The sequence below is a fragment of the Dermacentor silvarum genome, chromosome 7, assembly GCF_013339745.2.
Source record: "Dermacentor silvarum isolate Dsil-2018 chromosome 7, BIME_Dsil_1.4, whole genome shotgun sequence".
In the NCBI taxonomy this organism is placed as follows: Eukaryota; Metazoa; Arthropoda; class Arachnida; order Ixodida; family Ixodidae; genus Dermacentor; species Dermacentor silvarum.
This window is the reverse complement of record NC_051160.1, coordinates 164,728,668-164,741,119: the sequence shown is the minus strand read 5'-3', so window position 1 is coordinate 164,741,119 and position 12,452 is coordinate 164,728,668. Positions and strand designations below refer to the sequence as shown.

The following is a 12,452-nucleotide window of genomic DNA, read 5'->3' as shown; positions in this document are numbered from 1 at the left end:
CCACACCAATGCAAGACTATTTTCCTGCCTGCTAGCGTGCTGGAAGCTACACAGAGGAGAAGCCAAGAGAGCAAAGTCCCGGTATACTATATACGCAATGCAGCACGCTGCTGCCATCTTAAAGGCCACACAGAGCTAGAATTTCTGTAATCATTCAACCAATTATGTGAAACTCCGGCTTTACCTCCCAGATCACAAAAGAACGTTCTGCTACATACCACGCATGCAAATATATTCCGAGTCTAAACTTCGCGCCAGCACGGGCCCGCCAAAACAAAAGTGGCGTGCAAGTTGTAGCAGGTAAACGTATACGTACTGCAAGGAATTGCACCGTATCTGCAGGCGCTGGTCAAGGCTTGAACGTGAGCAAAAGACTTGGGAAGAGAAGCACTGAGCACTGGCGAGCGAACGCTTGCGAGCATGAGCACGGCCCTTTGAATCACTCGCGGAAACTTCAGCGCGCCCCCATAGAGAAAGGAATTCAACTTCTTTCTCTATGGCGCCCCCCTGGTGCGGTCCAAGACACGTGGTCCAAGAGCAGATAGCAGTTCGCTCAAACGGAGCGCACGTTTGCGACTGCGCGCGGCCAGGTCTATTGGTGACGATAGCTGGTATCGCAATTCCGGCTTCTTCACCGCTTGTTCACGCAAAGGGAAAGGAGGGCACGGCTCTGATAAGGACTCTGACCGGGCGCGCACGTATGCGCCCGGACGTTTTCTTTTTTCTAAACTTTGACTGTCGTGACAGGCTCATCGAGTGAAAAAATCGTAAAGGAATCAAATAACCCCACAGGCTTTTTCTGCTTGTTCACCCAAAGGGGGAAAGCAGCGAAAGGCGATGCGACGTTAACGGATTGCATATGGCTTGTTAAAGTCGCGCGGAATGTAACGCTGCGCGTCGGGCACGCGCATTTTAATTATTTTTCACTTTCACGCGCACGCCCAAGCATGTCGCACATTTTCCGACAAAACCATCTAAAAAAGTTCTTGAGTTATACGCTCTCAAGGCGTTCACCAAAGAATACTCCGGTGACGCCAGAGGTGAAACCACAGCTGAAACACAATAGCATATTTAATTAACCATACTTCCTGCTAAATAATGTTTCCAACAACATCTGTTTAACGTCTTCGCGTAGACCAAGGCGTCTATAGCCGTTTGTAGCCGTTCCGAGAAACACGTTTTGTGTTTCGTGGGATGTGCCACTTTATCTGCTTCAGACATAGTGTCGTCAGCTTTGCGGCAAAGAGCCAAGACATCTATTGGATGTATGAAACGTACGGCTCTGTAGATGTCTGCACACGAGACGCAAGAGTCCTCGCGGCAACCTTGCGCCCAAAGGGGTCGCCGAACAGTTCCCGTAGCTGTTCTTTAAAACTGTCCCAGCTGGTTATCTCGTCGTCATGCGTGGGGGGCCGATGGTGATGAAAGATGACATTGGCGAGCATAATCGTTGGGTTCCACCTGTTAGCACTGGCACGTTCATAGAGCTTGAACCATTCGTCAACGTCCTGCCCCTCCAGGCCAGGGTCGCGATGTTGGGCAACCGTGACGATTGCAGCAGTCGGACGAGCCGAAGTTGTTGCAGATGCGGTCTAGTCACCGGGAGGCATGGTGACAAGCTCGATCGTACCGACCACTACGGAGTTCCAGGGCGAGGACGGGGATCGCTAACCTCCACCATGCAGAATGTTACTTATGGATATACACACACAAAAGAGGCTATTTACACGCTATTTACACTGGAACCAGACAGCCAGGCCGACACTTGCTCGCGCCAAGAGCCCAGACACACTTCACCATCTTTCTCGCGACGGCTCGTCTCTTGAGCATCTCTCGATGATATCGTAATAATACTAACGAGGAGAACGGAAAACAGGGTTACAAGTAGAGCTCTATAGATAAAAGGGGGAAACATGCCTAGCACTGTTAACCTTATCTGACTGCGGGTGCATGCGCGATGCCATCGTCCTCGCGCTAGCACGTATAAGCCTATTGACCCTTTTCGCGGCGATCCCGTGGGCGCTGCCATGTTTGATCACGTGGTGACGCGTCCATTGCTTGCCTCAACTGCCTCTTTGTTTACAATGGAAGTGTATGACGCCGGCGCGGCTTATAAAACCTCTGTTTTCGGAGATATCGTAGACGGTGACTAGGTGGACGACACACGAAGCTTTGATCACAGCTTCAGAGAACATGCAAAAGCGCCTTCAGAACTGATTAAGCTATGTCCAAACGGCGCTAGCAGCGTAATATGGTTCTTGTTCTAAAGGCGGGGCTAAATATGTATTCCAAGCTAATTTCGCTCATGAATTCAGTCAGGATTATATAGTGTGTTTTCCTCTTTGTTCTTTATTCGGCAAATATTTTGAAACAGTGGCTTGTCAGTTTCTGACTCAGTGAAGTTCCTCGGTGGGGCCACTATCTGATTAGTTTCTGCCTAATCGCTCGCGGGTGTGCTCAGTTCCGATAGATTTGTTCTTGCTGTGCACAAGGCTTGAAACTTAGCTGTTTTGTACATTGTAATACCTTGTAGCAAATATATATTACAGCTAGTAACTCGCTTACTCTTGTGGACCGTCACGAAACATTCAGCTTCGACCATTCGTGCGCCATCGGTGTAGTCCGTCATTTATTGTGCGTATACAATGCGCATACATTCAAGTGTCCGCCCATTCACTTATTCTTGATACGTCGGCGATAGAGTGGGCGTAAGTTTCCTGCCATTTAGGACAGATGTGTATAGAAAACGTGCGCGAAACTTACTAATACAGGAAGCGGCGCTACTCCCTTTGTCATTGTTTAACGAGTGGTACTCACTCTTGCCGACGTTTTGGGGATGAAGCCCTTTCTTTGAAGGTTAGCGATACAAGGCTGGCGGATGAGCAAATTTCTGTATCCTCGAGGAAAGCCGTACATCACGAAGTGCCGGTAACACGTTCGGACAGTTGCAGCAGCGGTCCGCGAACTTGGCCTCACAGATTCATTATATTCCTTAACATGCCAGGCACTATTTTTGCAGCCAACTACTGCACACGTCTTCAATGCACATGATTCAATCTAGCATGACTGGAGCACAGTGTGTTAGCGAAAACGCAGTTGCATTTCCGACAGCTGATCGCACAGAAGCAAGGCAGAAGCGGTAATGGTTTCGTATTCGTGCGCGGTCGCTGAGGAGACGTATGGCGCGCCGCCGTGAGCGCCATCTCGTTTCTCTAAAAGAAACTGCTCCGCGAAAAGGGTCAATAGACGAGGCAACCTAAAGTTTGCCCACGCGGCACCAGCGCCGCCCACTCCCCTGGCGGAAGGATGGAAGTGTCGAAGGTCGCCGCCGGGCCAGCGCGCGCTCGTGTTCTCGACGGCGCGAGCGACCGCGTGCGTTGTTTTCGTGACGGCGAGCGCGACCTCATCAACCCAGGAAAGGTGGCACACAGTACTGCTGTGTTGTTGATTGCCACAACAGCCTCGAAAAGTCGAAAGCCGCCCGTGAAGTTCTACAGAATTCCGGGGAGGTGGTACGAGGAGGACAGACGACAAGCGTGGATAACTGCAGTGCGCCGAGTCAAGTAAGTCACGTACTTTCGCATTCGCGTGCCATATCACGGCCGCTCGATAAAAGAGTTTTAGAATAGGGGCCCCAACCGTTTTGGGGCCCCAAAGAAATAGCGTCGACACCACTGCGCATGCGCGAGACGCCAACTGCGTTTGGGTTTTGCGTTGGGCACGCTATTTCACCGATTTAGCGGGAGCCCCAAGTAGAGTGTCCAATTCTAGGTCACTCTACCCAAAGGCAGCCCCAAAAGCTTTGCGTCAACCTAACATGGCAGCACCCATCGAAGCGGCGGCTCTCCGAGTACCAAACTCGGCTTGATTCATGGTAACGCGTAAAGTTCGTAAGCTAGGAGAAGTGACTGCGGTTATCACTTTCTCTCAACTAAATGAAGATTGATTCATTAGACGCCGCTCACTCTGAATTAGATTGTCGATTTCATGGCTCGTAGGCCTAACGTGGATTAGCTTGGCTGGTGAAGGCACGTCAAGTTGGTTTCTCAAAATTAGGCGCAACAAATCGCTTGCTGCTCATAGAATAACCTCTTAATTGTAATTAAACGCAGAACCACGAAAGTAAAAGTTACTCTTCCCTTCATAAAAATGGTATTGTTTATTTTAATATTTATAATAGTTTTTCTTTGACACCGTAGTAGCGCTGCAAGCGCAAGACGCTATTCGCAAACGCAAAGCCCTATTCTAAAACTCATCACTCTTGCATGCCCCAACGCTAACACCCGCAAATCTCTTTGGGGCCCCAATTCTAAAACTCCCTAAAAACGCAATAGTAATGTTCCTGTATTTAGCGCATGGCCGTTTGTTTAGACGTGTCGCGTAGTTGAATCGTACAGTGAAATCCGCCGTGTTAGCTTAGCGGTAAATGCATACGTGTAGCGCCGCTAAGCTCGACGACGCGAGCTCGATTCCCGACCATGGCGGCCGCATTTCGATGGGGGCGAAATGCAAGAATACAGTTCTTGCCATGTACTTTGATTTTTGTGCGCGTTAAAGAACCCCCGGTGGTCAAATTTATTCGTGAGACCCTCCATTACAGCGTGCCCTATAATGATATTGTGCTTTTGGCACGTAAAACCTACAAATTTAATTGATTGTACTGTTCGTTCACTCGCGATCGGCTAAGACTGGCTCGAGATAATTATATCCTTTTTCCAAACGCTGCAGCTTAAATTTCTAGGTGTACAGGCAACAAATAGGGCCGCACGTTACTTGTCTTTTGTGTGGTGGCAATCTGTATTTAATGCAAGCTGCGGTCATCGCATGCGTCGGTAAGCGGCAGATCGCAAAGCAGCTGCCCGAGACGCGCGCGTTATGTTTGTTGCTTGGCCGTGCTTTCTGGGTTCACAATATCCAAGCATCTTTTAAAGTAATTGCCACCTTGCACATTCTTCCTGCTTCACTCTTCCCGCCAAGAATCTTCGTTTCGTGTAGTAGCCGGCCATCGGTGTGAGCTTACTTTTGCTGCGGCGGGGCATTCGTCCGACAAGAAACTAGATTTGCTTTGGTGAGGCATGTATCGCCAATTCTTGCGCTCGTGCTGCTGGTCCCAAGGTAATCGCTGGTTACCGTGACCTGGGTTCATTTCGCGGAGCAGTTTGTACGAGTGATTTCTCATGACTAGTGAAACAATACCTTTTCTCAATAATGCAATGAGTTGTCATGACTCTAGCATTGAATAAGGCATGATATACATTAAATATTTATACAGCATGATATAAGGCGTTATGCACATATGTAGTACTTACATCGTTAATTCATTTTATTGGCTTATTGGTGCCTAATGCATGTGTTCTTTCTGTTCCGACAGTGCTGATGCCACTCCCAGGGAGCCAAATTGAGAGCAGCCGAGTGTGCGCGCCCAGCGACCAACGAGACCAACCGCAATCGTCACCGTCTCTGCACATCTCTGCAAGCATGCATGACCGCTTTGTGACTGCACCATAGAGAAATAAAAGTGACTAAATGACTGAACTCGGTGTGTACCTCTAACTCGATGTCGTATACAATCTTGTTGGACACCTCCGACATGCACTTGGCTTTCACTGTCACCATCACCGCCCACAATTTTTCAACACCACACATGTGTGGAAGCAGACGCTCCCCTTTCTTGAGGTTGCCGCCACTAAAAAAACTGTTGGCGTCGGCAACCGTCTTGAAATCGCACTGCCGTCTTTGCATCGCTGGTCAGCAAGCAGGCGATCTGCCGCAGTCGAAAACGGAGCGCCGTGAGCACGAGCAGCGAAGGAAAGCGCGGGCGAAACAATGTAAACAAGGCGGAGACTGCACCGCGGAGCGACCGCGCTGCTTGAAATTTCCTCATTGGGGGCGCTGTCAGGAGGCGCAGCAGTGCCTTCAGGCGATCGTTTTCTCGTCTATAGACAAAAAACAGGAAGAAAAAAAAAAACGCTCCTCGTCGGGGAATCGAACACAGGTCTCCCGCGTGACAGGCGGGGATACTGACCACTATACTAACGAGGAGAACGGAAAACACGGTTACAAGTAGAGCTCTATAGATAAAAGGGGGAAACATGCCTAGCACTGTTAACCTTATCTGACTGCGGGTGCGTGCGCCTTGCCATCGTTCTCGCGCTAGCACGTATAAGCCTATAGACGAAAAACAGGAAAAAAAAAAAAAAAAAACGCTCCCCGTCGGGGAATCGAACCCCGGTCTCCCGCGTGACAGGCGGGGATACTGACCACTATACTAACGAGGAGAACGGAAAACACGGTTACAAGTAGAGCTCTATAGATAAAGGGGGGAAACATGACTAGCACTGTAAACCTTATCTGACTGCGGGTGCGTGCGCGATGCCATCGTTCTCGCGCTAGCACGTATAAGCCTATAGACGAAAAACAGGAAGAAAAAAAACGCTCCCCGTCGGGGAATCGAACCCCGGTCTCCCGCGTGACAGGCGGGGATACTGACCACTATACTAACGAGGAGAACGGAAAACACGGTTACAAGTAGAGCTCTATAGATAAAAGGGGGAAACATGCCTAGCACTGTTAACCTTATCTGACTGCGGGTGCGTGCGCGATGCCATCGTCCTCTCACTAGCACGTATAAGCCTATAGACGAAAAACAGGAAAAAGAAACGCTCCCCGTCGGGGAATCGAACCCCGGTCTCCCGCGTGACAGGCGGGGATACTGACCACTATACTAACGAGGAGAACGGAAAACACGGTTACAAGTAGAGCTCTATAGATAAAAGGGGGAAACATGCCCAGCACTGTAAACCTTATCTGACTGCGGGTGCGTGCGCGATGCCATCGTTCTCGCGCTAGCACGTATAAGCCTATAGACGAAAAACAGGAAAAAAAAAAAAAAAAAACGCTCCCCGTCGGGGAATCGAACCCCGGTCTCCCGCGTGACAGGCGGGGATACTGACCACTATACTAACGAGGAGAACGGAAAACACAGTTACAAGTAGAGCTCTATAGATAAAAGGGGGAAACATGCCTAGCACTGTTAACATTATCTGACTGCGGGTGCGTGCGCGATGCCATCGTTCTCGCGCTAGCACGTATAAGCCTATAGACGAAAAACAGGAAAAAAAAAAAAAAACGCTCCCCGTCGGGGAATCGAACCCCGGTCTCCCGCGTGACAGGCGGGGATACTGACCACTATACTAACGAGGAGAACGGAAAACACGGTTACAAGTAGAGCTCTATAGATAAAAGGGGGAAACATGCCTAGCACTGTTAACCTTATCTGACTGCGGGTGCGTGCGCCTTGCCATCGTTCTCGCGCTAGCACGTATAAGCCTATAGACGAAAAACAGGAAAAAAAAAAAAAAAAAAACGCTCCCCGTCGGGGAATCGAACCCCGGTCTCCCGCGTGACAGGCGGGGATACTGACCACTATACTAACGAGGAGAACGGAAAACACGGTTACAAGTAGAGCTCTATAGATAAAAGGGGGAAACATGCCCAGCACTGTAAACCTTATCTGACTGCGGGTGCGTGCGCGATGCCATCGTTCTCGCGCTAGCACGTATAAGCCTATAGACGAAAAACAGGAAAAAAAAAAAAAAAAACGCTCCCCGTCGGGGAATCGAACCCCGGTCTCCCGCGTGACAGGCGGGGATACTGACCACTATACTAACGAGGAGAACGGAAAACACGGTTACAAGTAGAGCTCTATAGATAAAAGGGGGAAACATGCCCAGCACTGTAAACCTTATCTGACTGCGGGTACGTGCGCGATGCCATCGTTCTCGCGCTAGCACGTATAAGCCTATAGACGAAAAACAGGAAAAAAAAAAAAAAAAACGCTCCCCGTCGGGGAATCGAACCCCGGTCTCCCGCGTGACAGGCGGGGATACTGACCACTATACTAACGAGGAGAACGGAAAACACGGTTACAAGTAGAGCTCTATAGATAAAAGGGGGAAACATGCCCAGCACTGTAAACCTTATCTGACTGCGGGTACGTGCGCGATGCCATCGTTCTCGCGCTAGCACGTATAAGCCTATAGACGAAAAACAGGAAAAAAAAAAAAAAAACGCTCCCCGTCGGGGAATCGAACCCCGGTCTCCCGCGTGACAGGCGGGGATACTGACCACTATACTAACGAGGAGAACGGAAAACACGGTTACAAGTAGAGCTCTATAGATAAAAGGGGGAAACATGCCTAGCACTGTAAACCTTATCTGACTGCGGGTGCGTGCGCGATGCCATCGTTCTCGCGCTAGCACGTATAAGCCTATAGACGAAAAACAGGAAAAAAAAAAAACGCTCCCCGTCGGGGAATCGAACCCCGGTCTCCCGCGTGACAGGCGGGGATACTGACCACTATACTAACGAGGAGAACGGAAAACACGGTTACAAGTAGAGCTCTATAGATAAAAGGGGGAAACATGCCTAGCACTGTTAACCTTATCTGACTGCGGGTGCGTGCGCCTTGCCATCGTTCTCGCGCTAGCACGTATAAGCCTATAGACGAAAAACAGGAAAAAAAAAAAAAAAAAACGCTCCCCGTCGGGGAATCGAACCCCGGTCTCCCGCGTGACAGGCGGGGATACTGACCACTATACTAACGAGGAGAACGGAAAACACGGTTACAAGTAGAGCTCTATAGATAAAAGGGGGAAACATGCCCAGCACTGTAAACCTTATCTGACTGCGGGTGCGTGCGCGATGCCATCGTTCTCGCGCTAGCACGTATAAGCCTATAGACGAAAAACAGGAAAAAAAAAAAACGCTCCCCGTCGGGGAATCGAACCCCGGTCCCCCGCGTGACAGGCGGGGATACTGACCACTATACTAACGAGGATTTTTTTTTCTTTATTGCCGTCGTCGACGTACAAAATCAAATGTTACAAAAGATAAAACGTGCCAGCCACACTTTGGCCAACACAGCACTAAAATCTTTTCAGTGACACCAGTTCATCCAATACAGACATCCATTGTGGTGGATCAGGCAGTACTTTGTATGCGTCTCTCACGTAAACAACACTCTCAATGAAGTGTTCTCGCACCGGTTTCACAACGATGTCTGCATGTTCAAATTGCATGCGAGTTTTCCACATCGCGTGGAGGCCCAGGACCATAATGAGGTCATACGGTACTTCCTCTGAGGTATCTATTGGCAAGAAGCGTATTCCATACGGGTCCAGGGGTAACTGCTTCTTCAGCGTTCTCTGCAGAACGTCCCAGTGAAAGATCGGGTCCCAGCAATCTAGGAAAACATGTTCTATTGTTTCTGTTTTTTTACATAAAAAGCAGTCCGTTGTCCAGGGGATGAAAATACCCTTGCTATGAAGCCAGGTCTTAACGGGAAGTGTGTTTGTATGTAATTTGAAAAAGAAAGACTTAGTTGATGGCCTTACTGGCATTTTCTTGACTCTTTTTAGAACGTCCTGTCCGGGGCCTCCACGGTGTGGCGAACGGTACAAAGGTACAGGTAGCATCGTGTCCACAAGATCTCTGTACAATTGTTTTTTTGTAACGATGGACAGATACTGCAGCGAAAAACGCACATTCAACATCCTATGCGCCAGCACCACTTCACGCAGGTACCCAGTCACGGTTCCCGGCATGTTCTGAGCCGACGAAACAACAAATCCTGGAAGAAGTCTACTCAGCCGTACTTGAATTAGTGTTCGAAGAAAGGGATCATTTTGATCCCGCAGAAACACAAAGCGTGACACAATTTGTCGCAAAAACAAGTGAACCAGACCAAGCCCACCTTTCTTGACCGGGAAAAACAAATTTGTTCGACTCGTCCTCTCCCAGGTAGAGGCCCAAATGAAAGTGGCGAAAATGCGGTGAATTTTTTGTACGCTTACCCGCGCAGCACACAACACATTCATAACATACCATATCTTGGAAACTAAAAAAAGGTTGCAAACAGTGGCTCTAGAAAACATTGACAATTGCTTGCCTCTCCAACCGTCAGCCTTTTCCTTTGCTGTCGAAACTTGGTCGAGCCAGTACTGTTCGGGCTCACGGTAACTTCCGAGAAGCACCCCCAGGTACTGTGTAGGTAACCTTGACCAATTCATTCGAGAAAAGGTCGCCGGCTTGTCTTCCCAACTCCCATGCCAGAAGCCATAACTTTTATGCCAGTTTATCTGGGCTCCAGTTGAATTGCAAAACTTTTCGACAACAGCAGTTGCCTCTATAATGCTCGCTTTATCAGTGCAGAAAATCGCGATGTCGTCTGCATACGCCAATATTTTAACGTGTGCTACCTGTAGTCGATAGCCTGTTATGCGTTCGTTGTTTTTAATGGCCAAGCAGAGTGGCTCGAGATAAGCAGCAAACAGAAGGGGCGAAAGCGGGCATCCTTGACGCACCGACGAGAGCACACGAAAGCTATCGGTGAGCTCCCCATTAACAATAATTCGCGTTGAGCAGTTCTTGTACGCCATCGTGACACCTTCCGTTATCACACTGCCAACATTCGTGTGTTCAAGTATGTATAGTAGAGCCTTGTGCGAGACGAGGTCGAAGGCTTTTGCCAAATCGATCTGCATCATCGCGACGTAATCGCCAATCGCATCGCAACACTCTAGCACACTTCGAGCCACGTGTACATTTGTTGTAATACTGCGCCCCTTAATGCCACAAGTCTGGTGCGGCCCTACCACTGTTTTGATGACACTTTGCAGTCGTTTTGCTAAAACTTTCGTGAATATTTTATAGTCAACGTTGGCTAGAGTTATCGGGCGATATGAGCCAGGCAACAAGCGTTTCTTTTCATCATCACTCTTCGGGATTAGCACAATATGCGAGGTTGTGAAGGACAAGGGCAATCTTTTTCGGTCATACGCTTCGCTGATAACTAGATGGAGGACATGAGCCAGCGCTGACTTAAACGTTTTATAGAAAATAGCCCCTAAGCCATCAGGCTCAGGTGCTTTACCGGGCGCCAACTCGTCTATTGCGCACTCTATCTCACTCAGGGTAATGGGATGTTCTAGCCGTGCCTTAACTTCTTCATCGAGCTTTGGCATCAATGAAAGGAATTCCGTCTGGTAGCCATCTTTAGGTTCACGTGGTTGACCTAAGAAGGCTTTGAAGTGATCGACGATCCCTTGTTTGATGTCGTTTTTGTCGGACGTGATGTCATTGCCTTTAGCTATAGCTGGCGGATTTCCTTCCGACATGCGTACCTTTTCTCGTCTGAGAGAGCTCGTTTTGTTGGCGCTTCTCCCGCCCACAGCTTCTCAGACCTTGATCGCACAACGGCGGCTTTGTATTTCTCAGTCTATCCTTTCGAGTTCGGCTTTCACTTCCTTTATTTCGTTAACATACACACCAGGCTGGACACTTTCCATGCAGATGAAAAATTGCAGTTGCTGGCGAAGGTTCGTTTCTGCCTGTTTCAGGTTATGCCGAAGGACACTGCTTCTTTCAATAGCCATTGTTTTTACTTTCTGTTTAAATTCTTCCCATTTAATGGCGAAGCTTGCTAATTCGACTGAAATCAGGTTTTCTAGTTCCTTCGCAACGGCATCAACGAAAGCATCGTCATCCAGCAACTGCGCGTTCAATTTCCAGAGGTCCCAGTTAAAGGTGTGTTTGATCTGTCTTTTCCCGAAAGTGACAGTTACCAAGCAGTGATCGCTATATGCAATGGGTTGCACATCATATTCACTACACAAGGGCACCAATTCGGCAGACACATATAATCTATCTAGCCGAGCGTGGCTATCACGCTGGAAGTGCGTAAACTGCGGGTGGGTACCGCTGGCGAAGACACTACCGATATCTTCCAAGTCGTAATCGTGCACCACTCCATTTAGCAATTCAGCACTCTTATCGCGTACGTGTGAAAATTTTGCGCGGTCGTCAGCAGCGCATACACAGTTAAAATCGCCCAGCAGTATTACCACCTTGTCACATTTTACGTACTCTTCAAGACGCTCAAAGAAGGATCGCCGGTCTGTTTCGATATTCGGTGCGTAGACACAAATGACTCGGAAATCCATATCGCAATAACAAAAATCAGCCACTAAAAGGCGACCTGTTTCACACGAAAACACTGACTTCACACAAATGCCAAAGTCTAGCACTGTTAACCTTATCTGACTGCGGGTGCGTGCGCGATGCCATCGTCCTCGCGCTAGCACGTATAAGCCTATAGACGAAAAACAGGAAAAAAAAAAAAACGCTCCCCGTCAGGCAATCGAACCCCGGTCTCCCGCGTGACAGGCGGGGATACTGACCACTATACTAACGAGGAGAACGGAAAACACGGTTACAAGTAGAGCTCTATAGATAAAAGGGGGAAACATGCCCAGCACTGTAAACCTTATCTGACTGCGGGTGCGTGCGCGATGCCATCGTTCTCGCGCTAGCACGTATAAGCCTATAGACGAAAAACAGGGAAAAAAAAAAACGCTCGGGGAATCCCCGTCGCGGACATCCTCACCTAACC

The 12,452-nt window shown here is 48.9% G+C and overlaps 12 non-coding genes across 12 annotated transcripts; all 12 read right to left on the bottom strand.

The window, feature by feature from the left end:
- Positions 1-6,206: 6,206 nt before the first annotated feature.
- On the bottom strand, positions 6,207-6,278 carry Trnad-guc (transfer RNA aspartic acid (anticodon GUC)). The gene has a single exon. It is a non-coding gene; the product is annotated as a tRNA-Asp (tRNA).
- Positions 6,279-6,435: 157 nt separating this feature from the next.
- Trnad-guc (transfer RNA aspartic acid (anticodon GUC)) lies at positions 6,436-6,507 on the bottom strand. The gene has a single exon. It is a non-coding gene; the product is annotated as a tRNA-Asp (tRNA).
- Positions 6,508-6,662: 155 nt separating this feature from the next.
- On the bottom strand, positions 6,663-6,734 carry Trnad-guc (transfer RNA aspartic acid (anticodon GUC)). Its single transcript has one exon. It is a non-coding gene; the product is annotated as a tRNA-Asp (tRNA).
- A 164-nt stretch (positions 6,735-6,898) lies between these two features.
- On the bottom strand, positions 6,899-6,970 carry Trnad-guc (transfer RNA aspartic acid (anticodon GUC)). Its single transcript has one exon. It is a non-coding gene; the product is annotated as a tRNA-Asp (tRNA).
- A 161-nt stretch (positions 6,971-7,131) lies between these two features.
- Positions 7,132-7,203, bottom strand: Trnad-guc (transfer RNA aspartic acid (anticodon GUC)). The gene has a single exon. It is a non-coding gene; the product is annotated as a tRNA-Asp (tRNA).
- Positions 7,204-7,368: 165 nt separating this feature from the next.
- Positions 7,369-7,440, bottom strand: Trnad-guc (transfer RNA aspartic acid (anticodon GUC)). The gene has a single exon. It is a non-coding gene; the product is annotated as a tRNA-Asp (tRNA).
- Positions 7,441-7,603: 163 nt separating this feature from the next.
- On the bottom strand, positions 7,604-7,675 carry Trnad-guc (transfer RNA aspartic acid (anticodon GUC)). Its single transcript has one exon. It is a non-coding gene; the product is annotated as a tRNA-Asp (tRNA).
- Positions 7,676-7,838: 163 nt separating this feature from the next.
- Trnad-guc (transfer RNA aspartic acid (anticodon GUC)) lies at positions 7,839-7,910 on the bottom strand. The gene has a single exon. It is a non-coding gene; the product is annotated as a tRNA-Asp (tRNA).
- Positions 7,911-8,072: 162 nt separating this feature from the next.
- Trnad-guc (transfer RNA aspartic acid (anticodon GUC)) lies at positions 8,073-8,144 on the bottom strand. Its single transcript has one exon. It is a non-coding gene; the product is annotated as a tRNA-Asp (tRNA).
- Positions 8,145-8,302: 158 nt separating this feature from the next.
- Trnad-guc (transfer RNA aspartic acid (anticodon GUC)) lies at positions 8,303-8,374 on the bottom strand. Its single transcript has one exon. It is a non-coding gene; the product is annotated as a tRNA-Asp (tRNA).
- Positions 8,375-8,538: 164 nt separating this feature from the next.
- Trnad-guc (transfer RNA aspartic acid (anticodon GUC)) lies at positions 8,539-8,610 on the bottom strand. The gene has a single exon. It is a non-coding gene; the product is annotated as a tRNA-Asp (tRNA).
- Positions 8,611-8,768: 158 nt separating this feature from the next.
- Trnad-guc (transfer RNA aspartic acid (anticodon GUC)) lies at positions 8,769-8,840 on the bottom strand. The gene has a single exon. It is a non-coding gene; the product is annotated as a tRNA-Asp (tRNA).
- Positions 8,841-12,452: the final 3,612 nt, after the last annotated feature.